The sequence below is a fragment of the Ranitomeya variabilis genome, chromosome 1 (genome assembly GCF_051348905.1).
Source record: "Ranitomeya variabilis isolate aRanVar5 chromosome 1, aRanVar5.hap1, whole genome shotgun sequence".
NCBI classification, from domain to species: domain Eukaryota; kingdom Metazoa; phylum Chordata; class Amphibia; order Anura; family Dendrobatidae; genus Ranitomeya; species Ranitomeya variabilis.
Genome location: NC_135232.1, coordinates 491,324,074 through 491,336,797, shown reverse-complemented (window position 1 = coordinate 491,336,797; position 12,724 = coordinate 491,324,074).

The following is a 12,724-nucleotide window of genomic DNA, read 5'->3' as shown; positions in this document are numbered from 1 at the left end:
CATCTAATGGATTGATGTGCTCAAATGTTCGTTAAAACATATATACAGTATACATATATATATATATATATGTCATTGAGACACATATATATATATTCTGTATTTATATTTAATTCAGCACGAGATATGTTAAAAGCCGGCAATTCAATTGCCGGCTTTTCATTACTCCTGCCTAAACCCGACAGGATATGAGACATGGTTTACATACAGTAAACCATGTCATATCCCCCTTTTTTTTGCATATTCCACACTACTAACATTAGTAGTGTGTATGTGCAAAATGTGGGCGCTGTAGCGTGTTAAATAAAGGGTTAAATCGCGGAAAAAATTGGCGTGGGCTCCCGCGCAATTTTCTCCGCCAGAGTGGTAAAGCCAGTGACTGACGGCAGATATTAATAGCCAGGAGAGGGTCCATGGTTATTGGCCCCCCCGTGGCTAAAAACATCTGCCCCCATCCACCCCAGAAAAGGCACATCTGGAAGATGCGCCTATTCTGGCACTTGGCCACTCTCTTCCCACTCCCGTGTAGTGGTGGGATATGGGGTAATGAAGGGTTAATGCCACCTTGCTATTGTAAGGTGACATTAAGCCAGATTAATAATGGAGAGGCGTCAATTATGTCACCTATCCATTATTAATCCAATTGTCTGAATGGGTTAAAAATAACACACACACATGATTAAAAAGTATTTTAATGAAAGAAACAAACAGGTTGTTTTAGTATTTTATTGCTCTCTCAATCCATCCGGAACACCCTCGCTTGCAAAATAATAAACCCACAATATACATACCCTCTCTGATGAACTGTCAGGTCCCACGAGGTAATCCATCTGAAGGGGTTAATTATTTTACAGGCAGGAGCTGCGCTAAAGCACTCGCTCGTGCCTGTAATCCCCCGGGTGCTGAAAGGAAAGCTGAGTGATCTTACTTACATTGAGTTGCGGTGAGGCGCCCTCTGGTGGATGAACTCATATGAACTCAAGCGTGGGAACTTTTCCAAGGCTCCAGTTCATGAGAACATCCACAAGAGGGCACCTCACCGCAACTCAATGTAAGTAAAGATCACTCAGCTTTCATTTCATCACCCGGGGATTACAGACAGGAGCGAGTGCTTTAGCACAGCTCCTGCCTGTAAAATAATTAACCCCTTCAGATGGATTACCTCGTGGGACCTGACAGTTCATCAGAGGGTATGTATATTGTTGGTTTATTATTTTGCCAAGCGAGGGTGTTCCAGATGGAATGAGAGAGCAATAAAATACTAAAACAACCTGTTTGTTTCTTTCATTAAAATACTTTTTAATAATGTGTGTGTGTTTTATTAACCATTTCGTACTATTGGATTAATAATGGATAGGTGACATAATTGACGCCTCTCCATTATTAATCTGGCTTAATGTCACCTTACAATAGCAAGGTGGCATTAACCCTTCATTACCCCATATCCCACCGCTACACGGGAATGGGAAGAGAGTGGCCAAGTGCCGGAATAGGCGCATCTTCCAGATGTGCCTTTTCTGGGGTGGCTGGGGGCAGATGTTTGTAGCCAGGGGGGGCCAATAACCATGGACCCTCTCTAGGCTATTAATATCTGCCCTCAGTAACTGGCTTTACCACTCTGGCAGAGAAAATTGCGCGGGAGCCCACGCCAATTTTTTCTGCGATTTAACCCTTAAATTTAATAGCTACAGCGCCGAAATTTTGCACATACACACTACTAACATTAGTAGTGTGGAATATGCAAAAAAAAGGGGGATATGACATGGTTTACTGTATGTAAACCATGTCTCATATCATGTCGGGTTTAGGCAGGAGAAATAAAAAGCCGGCAATTGAATTACCGGCTTTTCTAGAGAACACGCTGCGTATTTCTCGCAATGCACACGCATGGTCCGTGTGTAATCCGATTCTTTCTTGCACCCATAGACTTGTATTGGTGAGTCTCGGCCGAGATATGCTGACAATCGCAGCATGCTGCGATTTCACTCGGATCCTGAATACGGCGGAGAAAATATCGGATGATGGGAGCTGCACCATAAATTAACATTGGGCCGAGTGCTATGCGATTTTTTATCGCATAGCACTCGTCCGTATTACGGTCTAGTGTGACCCCGGCCTTACCCTGAGTCTTGGGCAGAGTTCTGTGTCGCCTTGCTTGCGGTCTTTGTGCAGTATCGCGGCCCTGTGACGCAACAGGGTTCGCTTCCTTCATATCGGGTGAAGCTAACTTGTGTGTGTACTCACATTATACCGCCATATAGTCCGTCATTACCAAGCAGCAGGTGTCTTAGCTGCACAATAAACCCAGGACTGCGAACGCACCTTATATCATCTCCAATTATTATTTGATGCTTTCCGCCAGTCCTAACAGATGTGGTCCCTAAAAAACATGGTGTTGTAAAAATGAGAAATTGCTGGTCAACTATTAACCCTTATAACTCCCTAACAAAAAAATGTTGGTTCCAAAATTGTGCTGATGTAAAGGGGACATATGGGAAATGTTACTTATTATGTATTTTGTGATACATATCTCTGTGATTTAAGGGCATGAAAATTAAAAGTTTGAAAATTGCAAAATGGAGATGGTATAAGACACCCTGGTGGCAGTACTGGAAAGGTGATGTCTGGCTGCAAGTGTTACTCCTCACGTGTTCAGAAGAATCAGCATATGGTTATTAAGGATTATTTACAAATTGCCAAAGACAAATAGACCCTAACTAAAGGTTCTATAAAATGAAAACATAACTTTTAATTCCATGTACTTATTAAAGAGTGCTCATTTAAAATCAGTGTCTGTGTGGTCCTTGAACAAGCAATTGTCCTAAACTGTTAACGGGGTACTATTTTTGTGGTCCCTTTATGGATCGTAAGTAGCGTATTGGATAAAATATAACTTTTAATAACTATATAAATAAAATGTAAAGAAACCACATAAAGTTCAAGGTGCTAGGACAAACAAAACCAATGTGGTAAAAACACACAAAAAACAAGGGAAATCAGTAGCCTATATAAAGACTCTTACGGACTCCCAGTCCGTTCCCTATGTAGTACAATAAAGCAGTTATTAATGTCCTCAGGTAGCAATACCCAACATCAAATGTAAACTAGTTTCGATTTAATAAATGAGTACAGATATTCAACCAGGTTTGATGTTTTATGCCACAATACGCAACTGTATAAGATCACAGCGTTGTAGGTTATATGGACCGGCGCACAGAAAGCTTTCCTCTAGGTCCAGCTTAAGTCCTGTGCTGGTTGACAACACTTGCGCATGCATAGACATATTACAGATGCTACGTAAATATGGCTTACCACGCAAAACACCTGCTTGCCACCTATCAGACCTTATGCTTTATATTTTCTGGTATGTCCCACATCCTTCTGATGGGCTACCATATCCCACATGCATGTATAAAGGCTGCAATCTGATTCAAGCAAATCCTAAGGAGGTCTCGCTTAATATTGGGAGGTATTCTGCACTCTACACCCAATTCCCATTAACACATAGTGATCGACACTCCCATAACAGATCCTTCATAGCATCAATGGCAAGGATCAATATGACATGTGGGCAAATAACACAGACAGGAGAGGTCTCACCCGATACAGGGGGGGAGTACTTCAATGGTTACTGAATTTCTCTTCTTAAATTCAATAGTGGACAATCTCCCCCATTCTCCCTACGTGTTTCGTCACTGCTCATCAGGGGAGTGCTTTGGGGCTAATGTGATCATGTCGCTAGAGAAATTGCTGTCATGTGTGGACAGTGTAAGAAGATTACATCAAAGAAGATTACATTTATGGGGATAGAAAAGATTAACCCCCCGATTAGAGGGGGTGACTTGTATCAACTGATCCTTCAGAAAGAATCCAAATGGATCTTCTGGCTGCAACCCCAGGGAGAGACATTGAGGGACAGCCACCGACGAGTGGGGGCGCCACTGCGCAGGTCCATAGAGTGCCAGCCTCCATATTAGGTAGGGTCCATATGAGTCCAGGCCATCCTAGGGACCCCCAATTGAGACTAGTTGGATACAACCATAAGCTACAAACCCCCCCTTGATGGATCCATTAAGGAAACCTTACGAAGGACATCTCCCCCATTTAGGGGCTATTAGTGCCGATTGTCACCCCCTTGTTGTATGGGGATCAAGTCCTAACAACTATTTTTTGCTGATTGCAGTCCACTGTGACAGTGTTCATACAGCGGATTTGATACAGTTAGCTCAATGGATTTAGTTCAATCAGCTATCTCCTATTGTTTCCACCAGGGAATACTGCAACTAATATAAGATCCACTGGACTTATTGTTTAATATTCATTCATTTATAATTTTTGCATAATGTGGCCGTGGACCACTATTAACCACATCAGTGAACACTGTCAAGAAAAAAAAAACAAGGCAAAAAACAATGCTTTATCATCATATAGCCAAACAAAATGTGCAATAAAATGCGATAAAAAAATGAATATACATAAAAATAGTACTGCTGAAAACGTCAGCAAAAAGTAAGTCACCATACAGCTCCATCAGCAGAAAAATAAAAAAGTTACAGCTCTCAGAAAAAAGTGTTGCAAAAATAATTATTTTTTCTGTAAAATAGTTTTTATTGTATAAAAGCGCCAACACATAAAAAAATGTATAAATTGCGTATCACTGTAATCATACTAACCCAAAGAATAAAGCTGCTTTACCAATTTTACCACACACGGAACAGTATAAAAAAAAAAGCAAAATGCAATTACTGAATTGCTGGTTTTTGTTTATTCTGTCTCACAGAAATCGGAATAGAAAGCGATAAAAAAATATGATGTGCCCGAAAATGGTACCAATAAAAAGGTCAGCTCGTCACGCAGAAAAAGACCTCACATGATTGTGTTGGCCATAATATGTAAAAATTATAGCTGTCTAAATATTGTGATGCAAAAACTAGTTTTCACAATAAAAAAGTATTTTAGTGACAGCTAGTGTTGAGCATTCCGATACCGCAAGTATCGGGTATCGGCCGATACTTGCGGTATCGGAATTCCGATACCGGGATTCCGATACTTGCCGCGTATCGGATACCGGAATCGGAAGTTCACAGATTAAAACTGCACAAATTCATCCAATGAGAATGATTCCAAGTGTGGGCACATCCTGTTCAGCATGGAGGGCATGAAACTACTGGCATGGCTGTGATTGGCTGCTGAAATGATGTCATGATGCAGTTTAAAGTCGCTGGCGCCATTTTGCGCTCACTCTGCTGTGAATTCAGTTAGTGACAGGACGCTGTTTGCTGACTGAGGGCCAGTTTAGAGATAGCGATTTGCTTCTTTGTGCTTTCCAAAGGCTAATTTAGCAACCGCTGTGTTCACCTACTATTCACCTTGCTTTTGCCTTGTAGTGCAGCCACATAGGCCATCCATAGCTGGTTGTATTCAGTTCAGGGAGGGTGGTTCATTGCCTCATACTGTTCTTTTTTTTTTTTCCAAGTAGTGTAGTCTGCTGCTAATTTTTTCAAAAAAATCCTATTAGTGTCTTTCCACCCGTCTCCAGCTAATTTGTGGAAAAACACTACATAGGATAATGTAGAGGAGGGTTTTTGGGCCTTGCAGCGCCGTTTACGGCTGTCTGCACGGTCTCCGTGTGACTGCAGCTCGCCCTGTAGTCTGTGAGCAGCCATAGCCTGGTTGTCTCCAGCTCAGGGTTCTTCACTGCGTCATACCGCAAAATCAATTTTCATTTTGTTTTAAGTAGTGCAGGCTGCTGCACATTTTTTCAAAAAATTCCTATTAGTGTCTTTCGACCCGTCTCCAGCTAATTTGTGGAAAAACACTACATAGGATAACATAGAGGAGGGTTTTTGGGCCTTGCAGCGCCGTTTACGGCTGTCTGCACGGTCTCCGTGTGACTGCAGCTCTATCTGTTGTCAGTTCAGCCCCCAAAAAATAAATAAATAATAAAGTTCACCAAACACACCAGTGACACCACTTTACATTTGTGTAGGCCACATTAGCTCATATTAAAGTCTAGTCCACACTTTAGAAAATTAGTGTTTCTTATACCTGTTAGGAGGAGTTGTTCAGGAATAAGCACACAAAGCCGTTAGTACTTTTCTGCTTATCTTTATCAGTCAACCAAGATGAAGAAGGCAATGAGTAAGGCACGTGGGCGTGGGCGTGGGCGTGGGCACGGAGCAGGGAGGGGACGTGGGGATTCTGTGCCTGCTGCGGGCACCGGTGACTCATCAGCACCCACTTTCACAAGGGAACAGTCATTCATGCGCAGCTTTGTCGCAGAGCGCCGTACACCGCTGCTGCGTGAAGAACAAATTGAAGCCGTTGTCGGATGGATGGCAGCTAATGCATCAACTTCAATTAGTGCCACATCCTCTCAGACACAGAGCACTGGAGAGCAGCCATCTGTCTCTTCACCACCTGCCAAATTGCCCAGGCAGACAGAGAGCCCAGGACAGGAGCCGTCTCTACTTCTGTTCTCTGAATCTCTTGGCTTGGAAACAGGGGGCCAGCCAAGCAGCATTGGAGAAATGGAAGAAGAGGCAGGGTGCAGTGATGCCCAACAGCTTTTTCTCTCTTCCTCTGAAGAGGCGGGTGGGCCAGTGGCTCCGTTCACTGTTATGACCCCAATGGCGAGGGTCTCAGAGATATCAGCAAGTCTGCGAAGTACAAAAATCCAGCTCATAGGGCAGTGGTAACTGGGTTGACCATATATCTACTCCTAACGCCAACACTAGAAGTAGCCGGGGAACATGCCTACGTTGGTCGCTAGATGTCTCGCGCCAGCCGGAGGACTAACTACCCCTAGAAGAGGAAAACAAAGACCTCTCTTGCCTCCAGAGAATAGACCCCAAAAGTTGGATACAAGCCCCCCACAAATAATAACGGTGAGGTAAGAGGAAATGACAAACACAGAGATGAACTAGGTTTAGCAAAGAGAGACCCACTCACTAATAGCAGAATGTAGTAAGATAACTTATATGGTCAACAAAAACCCTAACAAAAATCCACACTGGAGATTCAAGAACCCCCGAACCGTCTAACGGCTCGGGGGGAGAACTCCAGCCTCCCTAGAGCTTCCAGCAAGGATAGGATACAGATTATGTACAAGCTGGACAAAAATGCAAAACAAAAACAATAGCAAAAAGCAAGAAAGCAGACTTAGCTTAATCAAGCAGGAACCAGGATCAGTAGACAAGAGCACTACAGATTAGCTCTGATATCAACGTTGCCAGGCATTGAACTGAAGGTCCAGGGAGCTAATATAGCAACACCCCTGACCTAACAACCCAGGTGAGCATACAAGGGATGATAGACATACCCAGAGTAAAAACACTAGTAGCCACTAGAGGGAGCCAAAAGGTAAATTCACAACAGTACCCCCCCCTTAGTGAGGGGTCACCGAACCCTCACCAAGACCACCAGGGCGATCAGGATGAGCGGCGTGAAAGGCGCGAACTAAATCGGCCGCATGCACATCAGAGGCGACCACCCAGGAGTTATCCTCCTGACCATAGCCCTTCCACTTGACCAGGTACTGAAGCCTCCGCCTGGAGAGACGAGAATCTAAGATCTTCTCCACCACGTACTCCAACTCGCCCTCAACCAACACCGGAGCAGGAGGCTCAGCAGAAGGAACCACAGGCACAACGTACCGCCGCAACAAGGACCTATGAAATACGTTGTGAATGGCAAACGACACCGGAAGATCCAGGCGAAAGGATACAGGATTAAGGATCTCCAATATCTTGTAAGGACCAATGAATCGAGGCTTAAATTTGGGAGAGGAGACCTTCATAGGAACAAATCGAGAAGACAGCCATACCAAATCCCCAACACGAAGTCGGGGACCCACACCGCGGCGGCGATTGGCAAAACGCTGAGCCTTCTCCTGTGACAACTTCAAGTTGTCCACCACATGATTCCAGATCCGCTGCAACCTATCCACCACAGAATCCACTCCAGGACAGTCAGAAGGCTCCACATGTCCCGAGGAAAAACGAGGATGGAAACCGGAGTTGCAGAAAAATGGCGAAACCAAGGTGGCAGAACTAGCCCGATTATTAAGGGCAAATTCAGCCAACGGCAAGAAGGTCACCCAATCATCCTGATCAGAAGAGACAAAACACCTCAAATACGCCTCCAGAGTCTGATTAGTTTGTTCCGTTTGTCCGTTAGTCTGTGGATGAAAAGCGGACGAAAACGACAAATCAATGCCCATCCTACCACAAAAGGATCGCCAGAACCTGGAAACAAACTGGGATCCTCTGTCCGACACAATATTCTCAGGAATGCCGTGCAAACGAACCACGTTCTGGAAGAACACAGGAACCAGATCAGCAGAGGAAGGCAGCTTAGGCAAAGGAACCAGATGGACCATCTTGGAGAAACGATCACATATCACCCAGATGACAGACATGCCTTTAGACATCGGGAGATCCGAAATGAAATCCATAGAGATGTGTGTCCAAGGTCTCTTCGGGACAGGCAAGGGCAAGAGCAACCTGCTGGCACGAGAACAGCAAGGCTTAGCTCGAGCACAAGTACCGCAGGACTGCACAAATGACCGCACATCCCTTGACAAGGAAGGCCACCAAAAGGACCTGGCCACCAGATCTCTGGTGCCAAAAATTCCCGGGTGCCCTGCCAACACTGAGGAATGAACCTCGGAAATGACTCTGCTGGTCCATTTAGCAGGCACAAACAATCTGTCAGGTGGACAAGAGTCAGGCCTACCAGCCTGAAATCTCTGCAACACACGTCGCAGATCTGGAGAAATCGCTGACAAGATAACTCCTTCCTTAAGAATACCCTCAGGTTCAGCGACTCCAGGAGCATCAGGCACAAAGCTCCTAGACAGAGCATCGGCCTTCACATTCTTAGAACCTGGTAAATACGAGACCACAAAGTCAAAACGGGAGAAAAACAATGACCAGCGGGCCTGTCTAGGATTCAGGCGTTTAGCAGACTCGAGATACATCAAATTTTTGTGATCAGTCAAGACCACCACCCGATGCTTAGCACCCTCGAGCCAATGACGCCACTCCTCAAATGCCCACTTCATGGCCAATAACTCCCGATTGCCCACATCATAATTTCGCTCTGCCGGTGAAAACTTCCTAGAGAAAAAGGCACAAGGTCTCATAGTAGAGCAACCAGGGCCTCTCTGCGACAAAACGGCCCCTGCCCCAATCTCCGAAGCATCCACCTCAACCTGAAAGGGAAGTGAGACGTCAGGCTGGCACAAAACAGGCGCCGAAGTAAACCGGCGTTTCAACTCCTGGAAAGCCTCCACGGCAGCAGGAGCCCAGTTAGCTACATCAGAGCCTTTCTTGGTCATATCCGTCAGCGGTTTAACAACGCTAGAGAAATTTGCGATAAAACGACCGTAGAAGTTAGCAAAACCCAAGAACTTCTGAAGACTCTTAACTGACGAGGGTTGAGTCCAATCATGAATAGCTCGGACCTTGACTGGATCCATCTCCACAGCAGAAGGGGAAAAAATGAACCCCAAAAAGGGAACCTTCTGTACACCAAAGAGACACTTTGAGCCTTTTACAAACAAAGAATTTTCACGCAAAATCTCAAAAACCCTCCTGACCTGCTCCACATGCGAGTCCCAATCATCAGAAAAAACCAGAATATCATCCAGATAAACAATCAAAAATTTATCCAGATACTTCCGGAAAATGTCATGCATGAAGGACTGAAAAACTGAAGGTGCATTAGAGAGCCCAAATGGCATCACCAAGTACTCAAAATGACCTTCGGGCGTATTGAATGCGGTTTTCCATTCATCGCCCTGCCTAATGCGCACAAGGTTGTACGCACCACGAAGGTCTATCTTGGTGAACCACTTGGCACCTTTAATCCGGGCAAACAAATCTGACAACAACGGCAAAGGATACTGAAATTTGACAGTGATCTTATTTAAAAGCCGATAGTCAATACAAGGCCTCAAAGATCCGTCCTTTTTGGCCACAAAAAAGAATCCCGCACCAAGAGGGGAAGAAGAAGGACGGATATGCCCCTTCTCAAAAGACTCCTTGATATATGAACGCATCACGGTATGTTCAGGTACCGACAGATTAAACAGTCTCCCCTTAGGAAACTTACTGCCAGGGATCAAATCTATTGCACAGTCACATTCCCTATGAGGAGGCAGTGCAATGGACTTAGACTCGCTGAAGACATCCTGATAATCAGACAAATACGCCGGAACTTCCGAAGGCGTAGAAGAAGCAATAGACAAGGGCAGGGAATCTCCATGAATTCCATGGCAGCCCCAACTTGACACTGACATAGCCTTCCAGTCCAAGACTGGATTATGGGTCTGTAACCATGGCAAACCCAAAACAACCAAATCATGCATTTTATGCAGAACAAGAAAACGTATTACCTCCCGATGTTCGGGAGTCATGCACATGGTAACCTGTGTCCAAAACTGCGGTTTATTTTTTGCCAATGGCGTAGAATCAATACCCTTAAGAGGGATAGGATTTTCCAATGGCTCAAGAACAAATCCGCAGCGCTTGGCAAATGACAGATCCATAAGGCTCAGGGCAGCACCTGAGTCCACAAACGCCATGACAGGATACGATGACAGTGAGCAAATCAAAGTTACAGATAGAATAAATTTAGGTTGCAAATTACCAATGACGACCGGACTAACAACCTTAGTAAGACGTTTAGAGCATGCTGAGATAACATGTGTAGAATCACCACAGTAGTAACACAAGCCATTCTGGCGTCTATGAATTTTCCGCTCATTTCTAGTCAGGATTCTATCACATTGCATTAATTCAGGTGCCTGTTCAGACAACACCATGAGGGAATTTGCGGTTTTGCGCTCCCGCAACCACCGGTCGATTTGAATAGCCAGGGCCATAGAATAATTCAGACCTGTGGGAATGGGAAAACCCACCATCACATTCTTAATGGCTTCAGAAAGACCATTTCTAAAATTTGCAGCCAATGCACACTCGTTCACACACTGGGTCAGCACGGACCATTTCCGAAATTTTTGGCAATACACTTCAGCCTCGTCCTGGCCCTGAGACATAGCCAGCAAGGCTTTTTCTGCCTGAATCTCAAGATTGGGTTCCTCATAAAGCAAACCGAGCGCCAGAAAAAACGCATCAATATCAGCCAATGCCGGATCTCCTGGCGCCAGCGAGAAAGCCCAATCCTGAGGGTCGCCCCGTAAAAAAGAAATAACAATTTTCACTTGCTGAGCGGAGTCTCCAGAGGAACAGGGTCTCAGGGACAAAAACAATTTACAATTATTCCTGAAATTTCTAAACTTAAATCGGTCTCCGGAAAACAGTTCAGGAATCGGTATCTTAGGTTCTGACATAGGATTTCTGGTAACATAATCTTGTATGCCCTGCACACGAGCAGCAAGCTGGTCCACACTTGTAATCAAGGTCTGGACATTCATGTCTGCAGCAATCACAAGCCACTCAGAGGGTAAGGGGAAAAGAAAAAAAAATGAGAGAGAGAAAAAAAAAACTCAGAACTTTCTTTCTTATAATCCCGCTTCTGCAATGCATTTAACATTTAATACTGGCCTGGCAAACTGTTATGACCCCAATGGCGAGGGTCTCAGAGATATCAGCAAGTCTGCGAAGTACAAAAATCCAGCTCATAGGGCAGTGGTAACTGGGTTGACCATATATCTACTCCTAACGCCAACACTAGAAGTAGCCGGGGAACATGCCTACGTTGGTCGCTAGATGTCTCGCGCCAGCCGGAGGACTAACTACCCCTAGAAGAGGAAAACAAAGACCTCTCTTGCCTCCAGAGAATAGACCCCAAAAGTTGGATACAAGCCCCCCACAAATAATAACGGTGAGGTAAGAGGAAATGACAAACACAGAAATGAACTAGGTTTAGCAAAGAGAGGCCCACTCACTAATAGCAGAATGTAGTAAGATAACTTATATGGTCAACAAAAACCCTAACAAAAATCCACACTGGAGATTCAAGAACCCCCGAACCGTCTAACGGCCCGGGGGGAGAACTCCAGCCTCCCTAGAGCTTCCAGCAAGGATAGGATACAGATTATGTACAAGCTGGACAAAAATGCAAAACAAAAACAATAGCAAAAAGCAAGAAAGCAGACTTAGCTTAATCAAGCAGGAACCAGGATCAGTAGACAAGAGCACTACAGATTAGCTCTGATATCAACGTTGCCAGGCATTGAACTGAAGGTCCAGGGAGCTAATATAGCAACACCCCTGACCTAACGACCCAGGTGAGCATACAAGGGATGATAGACATACCCAGAGTAAAAACACTAGTAGCCACTAGAGGGAGCCAAAAGGTAAATTCACAACAGTTCACCACATCGCAGGCCGCATCAGCTGATGATGACACTCAGGTGCCACTTACTGGTGCATGCTCTGCTGCTGAGACTACCCAGGAGGAGCAGTTGGGGGCAGAGGGTAGTGTAGATGATGAGGTCCTTGACCTATCTTGGCGTGAGGGACAGGAAGGTGGTGGGAGCAGTTCTGAGGATGGCCCAAAGAGGGAGAGGGAGGGGGAAGACTGCGGATCCTGCAGCCTCCGCTTTGGCAGCCGTTAGGAGCATGTCTCTTCCAAAAGCCAAAAAGGGCGCTCCCAAGACTTGCAGTGCCTGGTCCTTTTTTGACACAGTTGCAGATGACATTTGCTATGTCAAATGCAAGGTGTGTCATCACAAAGTCAAAAGAGGGAAAAATGT